The sequence below is a fragment of the Arachis duranensis genome, chromosome 10 (genome assembly GCF_000817695.3).
Source record: "Arachis duranensis cultivar V14167 chromosome 10, aradu.V14167.gnm2.J7QH, whole genome shotgun sequence".
In the NCBI taxonomy this organism is placed as follows: Eukaryota; Viridiplantae; Streptophyta; class Magnoliopsida; order Fabales; family Fabaceae; genus Arachis; species Arachis duranensis.
The window spans coordinates 73,123,771-73,135,096 of NC_029781.3; positions in this window are offsets into that span (position 1 = coordinate 73,123,771).

Genomic DNA, 11,326 nt, shown 5'->3' on the forward strand with positions numbered 1-11,326 from the left:
TTATCTCATTCTACATGGGTTCAGAGTGAGTCTTTCATCAGACAATTATGAACCACTAGCTTGATTGTACATCTCTTAGACGGCTAATCCATGACCTCATTGGGGACTTCTTGAGACACCAGTTCAACCGAGGTATGGGAAGATTAGAGTCTTTGTGGTAGAGACTAGAACCAAAGGCGCAGCATTCTCTGATCCGGAAGATTCGACCATGTCAGTGGCATTTTGAGTAGGATCACTAAGGGGAATAGACTGCAAGAGCTTCACCCTCAATCAGACTGGATGCGCACTAACCCTGGTGTTCAGCTCCGGAGGAGAATCGGTGACCTCTCAAGAAACGCGTTGATCACATACAGCCTGCCATAGATGAAATCATTCACAGTTAGAGGAGACAGTAAAACTGAATTGATCCAGAAGAATAAAGCATCTCTAAAGCCTTAACCATCTCCTTATCATTACATTCACCTTCAATTGAGTAACGTTATTGACGAGCGGATTCCTTGCGTGGTCTAAAATTTCACAAATATGTTCTCGTTGAAAGTATAGCTTCTAGACCGACAAAGAATCCTTTCGTACAAAAGTTTGGTTGTCACAAGTAACAAACCCCTAATAAAATTGATAACCGAAGTATTTAAACTTCGGGTCGTCTCTCAAAGAATTGCAGAGAAGTGTGCTTATAATTGGTTATGGAATTGTATGGTTTTGGGGGTTTTGAGATAAAGAGGAAGAGTAGTAAATGGTAAAAGAAGTAAACTAATAACTAGAAAAGCTCTTGGCAAGGTTTGAGAACTGGACGTCCTATCCTAGTTATCCTTATCAATTGTGATGAGAATTGGATTTTTCTCCCACTTGGTCAACCTCTAACTATAAAGGTATGTTAAGTGGATAAATCAATTTGGTTCCTCAGGTCCTAGTCAATTCCTAAGAAAAGACTAGAGTTACGGGAATTCAAATCAATCAGCAAAGAATACCAATTTTCAATCAACAAGGAGTTTGATAACTCAAGTGTCACCAATTACTCAACCAAAGCCAAAGGGAAAAAATCCAAATTATTTATATCATAAATAGAAGAAAGCAATCATAAATCTGAAATACCTAAAATTGCATTAAATAAAGAAATCAAATCTAACATGGAGTTCATAAACAAATAAAAGAGAAACTAAATTAAAAGAACATTGAACCTGGAATTGAGAAGAGGAAGAAATCCTAATCCTAAAAATTAAGAGAGAGGAGATAGCCACTTTCTCTAGAGAACTACAATTAAAACCTAAAATTATGTGAATAATGAATGTTGTCTTCATGAATGGATGTATTCCCCCACTTTTATAGCCTCTAATCTATGTTTTTTTGGGCCGAAAACTGGGTCAAAAATAGTGCAGAAATCACCCCCAGTGATTTCTGCTACGTCCAGCACGCGGCAAAGTTACGCGTACGCGTCATCCACGCGTACGCGTGGATTGAGTTTTTTCCAAGTCACGCGTGCACGTAATTCACGCGTGCGCGTCACCTATATTCAGGGAAGCTATGGCAAATTATATATCATTGCGAAGCCCCGGATGTTAGCTTTTCAACGCAACTAGAACCACGTTATTTGGACCTCTGTAGCTCAAGCTGTGGCCGATTTAGTACCAAGAGGTCAGGCTAGACAGCTTTAGCAGTTTCTTCAGCTTCTTGTATTCCTTCCACTTTTGCATGCTTTCTTTCCATTCTCTAAGCCATTCCTGCCCTGTAATCTCTGAAAACACTTAACACACATATCATGGCATCGAATGGTAATAAGAGGGGATTTAAACATAGCAAATTTAAGGCCAAAGAAACATGTTCTCAATCATAGCACAAAGTTAGGAAGGGAAAATGTAAAACCATGCAAATAGTATGAATAAGTGTGCAAAGGCTTGATAAAAACCACTCAAATTAGCACAAGATAAACCATAAAATAGTGGTTTATCAATCTCCCCACACTTAAACATTAGCATGTCCTCATGCTAAGCTCAAGGAGACAAAAGGAATGAATGGGGGAAAGTAAGACTCATGAAATGCAACCTATATATGAATGCAACTATATGCTAAGATGGTTTTATCTACTTGGTCAAAAGTAAACAAGTTTTTCAAGACAAAAATAGATCAGATTCCACTAATTCAAATCATACAATAAAAGACAAGTAAACTTGTAAGAAGATAGCTCATGAAAGTAGGGAATATAGAATTAAGCATTGAACCCTCACTCGTAGTGTATATGCACTCTAATCTCTCAAGTGTCTAGGGTTGATTACTCTACTCTTTCTCTAGTCATGCTTCCTAAAACTTTGTTCTTCATCTCAATTGAGAGTGCATACGCAAGCATTTGAATGCATGCCTCATTTAAAATGCTAGTGGATCTCTTCATCTGAAAACCCCTGCAGAAGCCCAGGAACTCGTTGAGATGGCTGTAAATAACTAGTTCATGTATACTTCTAAAAGAAATCCTATGAATAATGGGATGACTCAGAAGAAAGGAGTTCTTGAGATTGATACTCTAAATGCCATATTGGCTCAGAACAAAATATTGACTCAACAAGTCAATATAATTTCTCAGAATCTGACTGGATGGCAAGCTGCATCCGGCAGTGCTAAAGAAGCCTCCTCTTAAGGAGAAACTTATGACCCTGAGAATCCTGCAATAGAAGAGGTGAATTACATGGGAGAATCCTATGGAAACACCTATAATCCTTCATGGAGAAATCATCCAAATTTCTCATGGAAGGATCAACAGAAGCCTCAACAAGGCTTCAACAACAATAATGGTGGGAGAAATAGGTTTGGCAATAGCAAGCCTTTTCCATCATCTTCTCAGCAACAGACAGAGAATTCTGAGCAGAGCCTCTCTGGCTTAGAAAAAATAGTCTCTGATCTATCTAAGACCACTCTCAGTTTCATGAATGAAACAAGGTCCTCCATCAGAAATTTGGAGGCACAAGTGGGTCAGCTGAGTAAAAGAGTTACTAAAACTCCTCCTAATACTCTCCCAAGCAATACAGAAGAGAATCCCAAAAGAGAGTGCAAGGCCATAACTATAACCAAAATGGCCGAACATGGAGAGAGTGACAAAGCAGTGATTCCCAGTGAGGAAGACCTCAAGGGACGTCTACTGACCAATAAGGAGTTTCCTATTGAGGAACCAAAGGAATCTGAGGCTCATACAGAGACCATAGAGATTCCACTGAACTTACTATTGTCATTCATGAGCTCTGATAAATATTCTTCCTCTGAAGAGGATGAAGACACTGTTGAAGAGCAAGTTGCTCAGTATCTAAGAGCAATCATGAAGCTGAATGCCAAGTTATTTGGTAATGAGACTTGGGAGGATGAACCTCCATTGCTCATCAATGAACTGAATACATGGATTCAGCAGACATTACCTCAAAAGAAACCGGATCCCGAAAAATTCTTAATACCTTGCACCATAGGCAACATGACCTTTGAAAATGCTCTAGGTGACCTAGGGTCAGGTATCAACCTCATGCCACTCTCTGTAATGGAGAAACTAGGGATCTTTGAGGTATAAGCTGCAAGAATCTCACTAGAGATGGCAGACAAATCAATGAAACAGGCTTATGGACTTGTAGAGGATGTCTTAGTGAAGGTTGAAGGCCTTTATGTCCCTGCTAACTTCATAATCCTAGATACTGGGAAGGATGAGGATGAATTCATCATCCTTGGAAGACCCTTTCTAGCCACAGCAAGGGTTGTGATTGATGTTGACAGAGGAGAGTTAGTTCTTCAATTGAATGAGGACTACCTTGTGTTCAAAACTCAAGGATCTTCTTCTATTACCATGGAGAGGAAGCATGAAAAGTTTCTCACAATACAGAGTCAAGCAAAGCCCCCACACTCAAACTCTAAGTTTAGTGTTGGGAGGTCACAATCATGCTCTGAGCATCTGTGAAGCTCTGTAAGAGCTTACTGTCAAGCTATTGACATTAAAGAAGCGCTTATTGGGGGGCAACCCAATCTTATCTATCTATATTAATCACTTTCTCATTTTTATTTTCTAGTGTTAGTCTATGTTTTCTTTAGGTTGATGATCATGTGGAGTCACAAAAATAGCTGCAGAACTAAAGCAAATTAAAAATAGCATCAAAAATAGCACACCCTGGAAGACGAGCTTACTGGCGTTTAAACGCCAGTAAGGATAGCAAATTGGGCGTTTAATGCCCAATCTGGCACCATTCTGGGAGCTAAACGCCAGAAATGGCACACAGACTGGCGTTTAACACCAGAAAAGGGTGTCTGGTGTCTGGCTGGCATTAAACGCCAGTAAGGGTAGCAGAATGGGCGTTTAAACGCCAAAACTGGCAGCTAGATTGGCATTTAACGCCAGAAAGGGGCATCAGCCCGGTGTTTAATGCTAGAAATGCCACACAGAGGGTGTTTAAATGCCAGAAAGGGGCAGGGATGAGAAATCCTTGACTCCTCAGGATCTGTGGATCCCACAGGATCCCTACCTACCCCAACTCATTCTTACTCCTCTTCACACCTTTCCATAACACCCTTCTCCAAACACCATTCACCTATCAAATCCTACCCTCTTCCCCATAACCTCTTCACCACTCACATCCATCCACTATTTCCCATCATACAACACACCGACCCCCACCCACTCAAATTCAAACTATCTCCCTCCCAAACCCACCCATTCTCACACGAATCCCCTCTCTCTTACCCTATAAATACCCCTCCTCGCTCCTTCATCTTCACACATCATAACCACCTAAAACCTCCCTTGGCCAAACCACTCACCCCCTCTATCTCCTCTATTTCTTCTTCTCCTCCTCCTTTCTTTCTTCTTTTGCTCGAGGACGAGCAAACCCTGTAAGTTTGGTGTGAAAAAAGCTCTGCTTTTTATTTTTTCATAACCATTAATGGCACCTAAGGCTAGAGAGACCTCTAGGAAGAGGAAAGGGAAGACAGTTACTTCCAACTCTGAGTCATGGGAGATGGAGAGATTCATCTCAAAATCCCATCACTAAAAAGAGGTTGGAGCGAATAAGAGATCCCACTCATGGACCTCAACAAGCGCATGAGGAAGTCCCTCATCAAGAAATCCCTGAGATACCTCAAGGGATGCATTTTCCTCCACACAACTATTGGGAGCAACTCAACACCTCTTTGGGAGATTTGAGTTCTAATATGGAGCAACTAAGGATGGAGCACCAAGAGCACTCCATTATCCTCCATGAAATTAGAGAGGACCAAAGAGCCATAAAGGAAGAGCAACAAAGGCAAGGAAGAGACATTGAGGAGCTCAAGCACTCCATAGGATCTTCGAGTGGAAGAACTAGCCGCCATCACTAAGGTGCACCCGTTCTTTAATTTCCTTGCTCTTATTTTTCTGTTTTTTTTTTTTGCTTTATGTTTTGTCTATGTTTGTGTCTTTATTACATGATCATTAGTGTCTAGTGTCTATGCCTTGAAGCTATGAATGTCCCATGAATCCTTCACTTTCTTAAATGAAAAATGTTTCTAATTGCAAAAGAACAAGAAGTACATAAATTTCGAATTCTATCTTGAAATTAGTTTAATTATTTTGATGTGGTGGCAATACTTTTTGTTTTCTGAATAAATGCTTGAACAGTGCATATTTTTTATAGTGAAGTGTATGAATGTTAAAATTGTTGGCTCTTGAAAGAATAATGAAAAAGGAGAAATGTTATTGATAATCTGAAAAATCATAAAATTGATTCTTGAAGTAAGAAAAAGTAGTGAAAAACATAAAACTTACGAAAAAAAGGGAGCGAAAAAAAGAAAGAAAAAGAAAAAGCAAGCAGAAAAAGCCAGTAACCCTTTAAACTAAAAGGCAAGGGTAAAGAGGATCCAAGGCTTTGAGCATCAGTGGATAGGAGGGCCCAAAGGAATAAAATCCTGACCATGTGCTTGTGTCATGAAGGTCCAAGTGAAAAGCTTGGGACTGAGTGGTTAAAGTCGTGATCCAAAGCAAAAGAGTGTGCTTAAGAACTATGGACACCTCTAACTGGGGACTCTAGCAAAGCTAAGTCACAATCTGAAAAGGTTCACCCAATTATGTGTTTATGGCATTTATGTATCTGGTGGTAATACTGGAAAACAAGATGCTTAGGGTCACGGCCAAGACTCATAAGTAGTTGTGTTCAAGAATCAACATACTAAACTAGGAGAATCAATAACACTATCTGAATTCTGAGTTCCTATGGATGCCAATCATTCTGAACTTCAAAGGATAAAGTGAGATGCCAAAACTGTTCAGGAGTAAAAAGCTACAAGTCCCGCTCATCTAATTAGAACTAAGCTTCATTGATATTTTAGGATTTATTGTATATTCTCTTCTTTTTATCTTATTTTATTTTTAGTTGTTTGGGGACAAGCAACAATTTAAGTTTGGTGTTGTGATGAGCGGAAAATTTATACGCTTTTTGGCATTATTTTTACATAGTTTTTAGTATTTTTCAGTTACTTTTTAGTATATTTTTATTAGTTTTATGCAAAATTCACATTTCTGGACTTTACTATGAGTTTGTGTGTTTTTCTGGGATTTCAGGTATTTTCTAGCTAAAATTGAGGGACCTGAGCAAAAATCTAATTCAAAGGTTGAGAAAGGATTGCAGATGTTGTTGGATTCTGACCTCCCTGCACTCAAAGTAGATTTTTTGGAGCTAAATAAGCCCAAATGGCGTGCTCTCAATTGCGTTGGAAAGTAGACATCTTGGGCTTTCCAGAAATATATAATAATTTATACTTTCCTTGAGATTTTATGGCCCAAACTAGCATTCCAAGTCAGCATAAAAATTCTATCGTAAAACGCCCAAACTGGCATAAAAGCTGGAGTTAAACGCCCAAACTGGCACCAAAGCTGGCGTTTAACTCCAAGAGAAGGCTATGCACGTAAAAGCTTCAATGCTCAGCCCAAACACACACCAAGTGGGCCCCAGAAGTGGATTTCTGCATCATTTACTTATTTCTGTAAACCTTAGGTTACTAGTTCTCTATAAATAGGACCTTTTACTATTGTATTTTCATCCTTTGATCATCTTTTGATCATCTTTGATCTTGGGATCAGGTCTTTGAACCCTTTTTCGATTGTTTCATGCTATTTGGGAGGCATGGCCATTCGGTCATGCCTAGACCTTGTTCTTATGTATTTTTAACGGTAGAGTTTCTATACACCATAGATTAAGGTGTGGAGTTCTGCTGTTCCTCATGAATCAATGGAATTACTACTGTTTTCTATTTAATTCAAGCTTATTCTTGTTCTAAGATATTCACTCATACTTTAACCTGGTGGATGTGATGATCCGTGACACTCATCATTATCCTCCCTTATGAACGCGTGCCTAACAACCACATCCATTCTATCTGCGAGAGCTTGAGTGTGTATCTCTTGGCCTCCTAGTTCACAACGCATGGTTGCCTCTTCTGAAAATAGAGCTTCCATTCCGTGCGATCAGAGTCTTCGTGGTATAAGCTAGAATCAAAGGGCATCATTCTTGAGATCCGGAAAGTCTAAACCTTGTCTGTGGTATTCCGAGTAGGATCTGGGATGGGATGACTGTGACGAGCTTCAAACTCGCGAGTGTTGGGCGCAGTGACAGTGTGTAAAAGGATCAATGGATCTTATTTCGACATGATCGAGAACCGACAGATGATTAGCCATGCGGGAAATCGTAGAGGACCATTTTCACTGAGAGGATGGATGGTAGCCATTGACAACGGTGATCCACCTACCTACAGCTTGCCATGGAAAGGAGTAAGAATGATTGGATGAAGGCAATAGGAAATTAGAGGCTCAGAGGGAATAAAGCATCTTCATACGCTTATCTGAAATTTCCACCAATGAATTGCATAAGTATTTCTATCCTATTTTATGTTCTATTTCGTTCTTTTAATTATCAAAACCCCATAACCATTTGAATCTGCCTGACTGAGATTTACAAGATGACCATAGCTTGCTTCAAGCCGACAATCTCTGTGGGATCAACCCTTACTCACGTAAGGTATTACTTGGACGACCCAGTGCACTTGCTGATCAGCTGCATGAAGTTGTGTATCATGATTTCATGTACCAAGTTTTTGGCGTCGTTTCCGGGGATTGTTCAAGTTTGGACAACTGACGGTTCATCTTGTTGCTTAGATTATGTATTTTTCTTTTTATTTTCTCCTTCAGAATTTTTAAGAGTGAATTATAGTGTTTCAGATGATGCTTTTATCATCACAGGAGCTAGTTGATTCCCATCAATTTAATTGTTGTATGTAATGTCCTATTGAAGCTTGGTTAGCCAAGTCTAATCTTTTTAGACTGAAGCTTTAGACTAACATTGCATGATTCCGGGAATTCTTATTAAAAATTTTGAGTTTCTTATTTTCTTTTTCAAAATAATTTTCAAAAAATTACAAAAAAAAATTTATAAAATCATAAAAATAAAAAATATTTGTGTTTCTTGTTTGAGTCTAGATTCAAATTTTAAGTTTGGTGTCAATTGCATATTTTTATCTTTCTTGCATTTTTCGAAAATACATGCATGGTGTTCTTCATGATCTTCAAGTTGTTCTTGATGATTTTCTTTGTCTGATCTTTAAATTCTCTTGTTTTGTGTTTCTTGTTATTTCTCATATGCATTCTCAATTTGTTAGTGTCTCTAGTATGAAAATTTCTAAGTTTGGTGTCTTTCATATTTTTCTTTTCTTAAAAATATTCAAAAAAATACGTTCTTGATGTTCATCTTGACATTCAAAGTGTTCTTGCATGCATTATTTATTTGATCTTAGTTTTTTCATGATTAGTTTCATTTTGTTGTTTTTCTCTCTCATTATTAAAAATTCAAAAAAATATGTCTTTTCAAGTCAATAATATAGAGAATTGAAGATTCAGAACATACAGCAGAGGAATCACAGAGAAAAAGCTGGGGGTTCAAAACACCCAGTGAAAAAGGAATTCTGGCATTTAAACACCAGCCAGGGTACCTGGCTGGGTGTTTAACGCCCAAAAAGGTAGACAAGTGGGCGTTAAACGCCAGAATGGATACCATTCTGGGCGTTTAACGCCAGGATAGCACCAAGGAGGTAGTTTTGTTTTCAATTCAAATCTTTTTCAATCTTTCAAGTTTTAAAACTAACTTTTCAAAATCTTATCTTTTTCATATCCTCTCATATCAATCATATCTTTTTCAAAATCAAATCTTTTTTTATTTTTCTTTTAATATTTTCGAAAATCCTTGCTAACAATTAATGTTGTTATTCAAAAATTTCAAGTTTGTTATTTTCTTGTTAAGAAAGGTTCAATATTTGAATTCTAGAATCATATCTTTTAGTTTCTTGTTAGTCAAGTCATCAATTTTAAAAATCAAATCTTTTTTTTTAAATTGTTTTTCAATCATATCTTTTCAATCACATCTTTTTAAAATAAAAATCTTTTTCAATCGTATCTTTTTAAATTTTGATTTCAAAAATCTTTTCTAACTTCTTATCTTTTCAAAATTGATTTTTAAATCTTTTTTTCAACTAATCAATATTTCTTATCTTTTTCAAAACCACCTAACCACTTTTCCATTCCCAATTTTCGAAAATCACTAACCACTTTTTCAAAAATCCTTTTTAATTTTCGAAAACTCTCTCTCATCTCTTTCTATTTAATCACTAACACTCCTCCTCTCTTAATAATTTAGACCCCCTCTCTCTTTATAAGTTCGAATTCCTCTCTCTACCTCATCCTTCTATTCTTCTTTTCCTCTGACACATCAAGGAATCTCTATACTGTGACATAGAGGATTCCATACTTTCTTGTTCTCTTCTCTTTTATATGAGTAGGAACAAAGATAAAGGCATTCTTGTTGAAGTTGATCCTGAACCTGAAAGGACTCTGAAGAGGAAGCTAAGAGAAGCTAAAGTGCAACTCTCTGGAGAGGACCTGACAAAAATCTTCGAAAAAGAAGAAGACATGGCAGCCGAAAATAACAACAATGTTAACATTGCAAGGAAGGTGCTTAGTGACTTTACTACACCAACTCCCGACTTCTATGGGAGAAGCATCTCTATTCTTGCCATTGGAGCAAACAACTTTGAGCTTAAGCCTCAATTAGTTTCTCTAATGCAATAGAATTGCAAGTTTCATGGACTTCCATTGGAAGATCCTCATCAGTTCTTGGCTGAATTTTTGCAAATCTGTGACACTGTTAAGACCAATGGAGTTGATCCTGAGGTCTACAGACTCATGTTTTTCCCTTTTACTGTAAGAGACAGAGCTAGTATATGGTTAAACTCACAACCTAGAGACAGTCTGAACTCTTGGAAAAAGCTGGTCAATGCCTTCTTAGCTAAATTCTTTCCACTTCAAAAGATGAGTAAGATTAGAGTGAAAGTTCAAACGTTCAAACAAAAGGAAGGTGAATCCCTCTATGAAGCTTGGGAAAGATACAAGCAATTGATTAGAAGGTGTCCTTCTAACATGCTTTCAAAATAGAGCATCTTAGGTATCTTCTATGATGGTCTGTCTGAATTATCCAAGATGTCATTGGACCACTCTGCAGGTGGATCTATTCATCTGAAGAAAACGCCTGCAGAAGCCCAGGAACTCATTGAAATGGTTGCAAATAACCAGTTCATGTACACTTCTGAAAGAAATCCTGTGAACAATGGGATAACTTAGAAGAAAGGAGTTTTTGAGATTGATACTCTGAATACCATATTGGCTCATAACAAAATATTGACTCAACAAGTCAATATGATTTCTTAGAATCTGACTGGATTGCAAGCTACATCAGGCAGTGCTAAAGAAGCCTCATCTAAAGGAGAAGCTTATGACCCTGAGAATCCTACAATGGAAGAGGTGAATTACATGGGAGAACCCTATGGAAACACCTACAATTCTTCATGGAGGAATCACCCAAATTTCTCATGGAAGGATCAACAGAAGCCTCAACAAAGCTTTAATAACAATAATGGTGGGAGAAATAGTTTTGGCAATAGCAAACCTTTCCCATCATCTTCTCAGCAACAGACAGAGAATTCTGAGTAGAGCATCTCTAGCTTAGCAAACATAGTCTCTGATCTATCTAAGACCACACTAAGTTTCATGAATGAAACAAGATCCTCCATTAGAAATTTGGAGGCACAAGAGGGTCAGCTGAGTAAAAAGGTTACTGAAACTCCTCCTAGCACTCTCCCAAGCAATACAGAAGAAAATCCCAAGAGAGAGTGCAAGGCCATAACCATGACCAACATGGCCAAACCTGGAGAGAGTGAGGAGGACGTGATTCCCAAAGAGAAAGACCTCATGGGACGTCCACTGACCACTAGGGAGTTCCCTCATGAGGAACGAAAG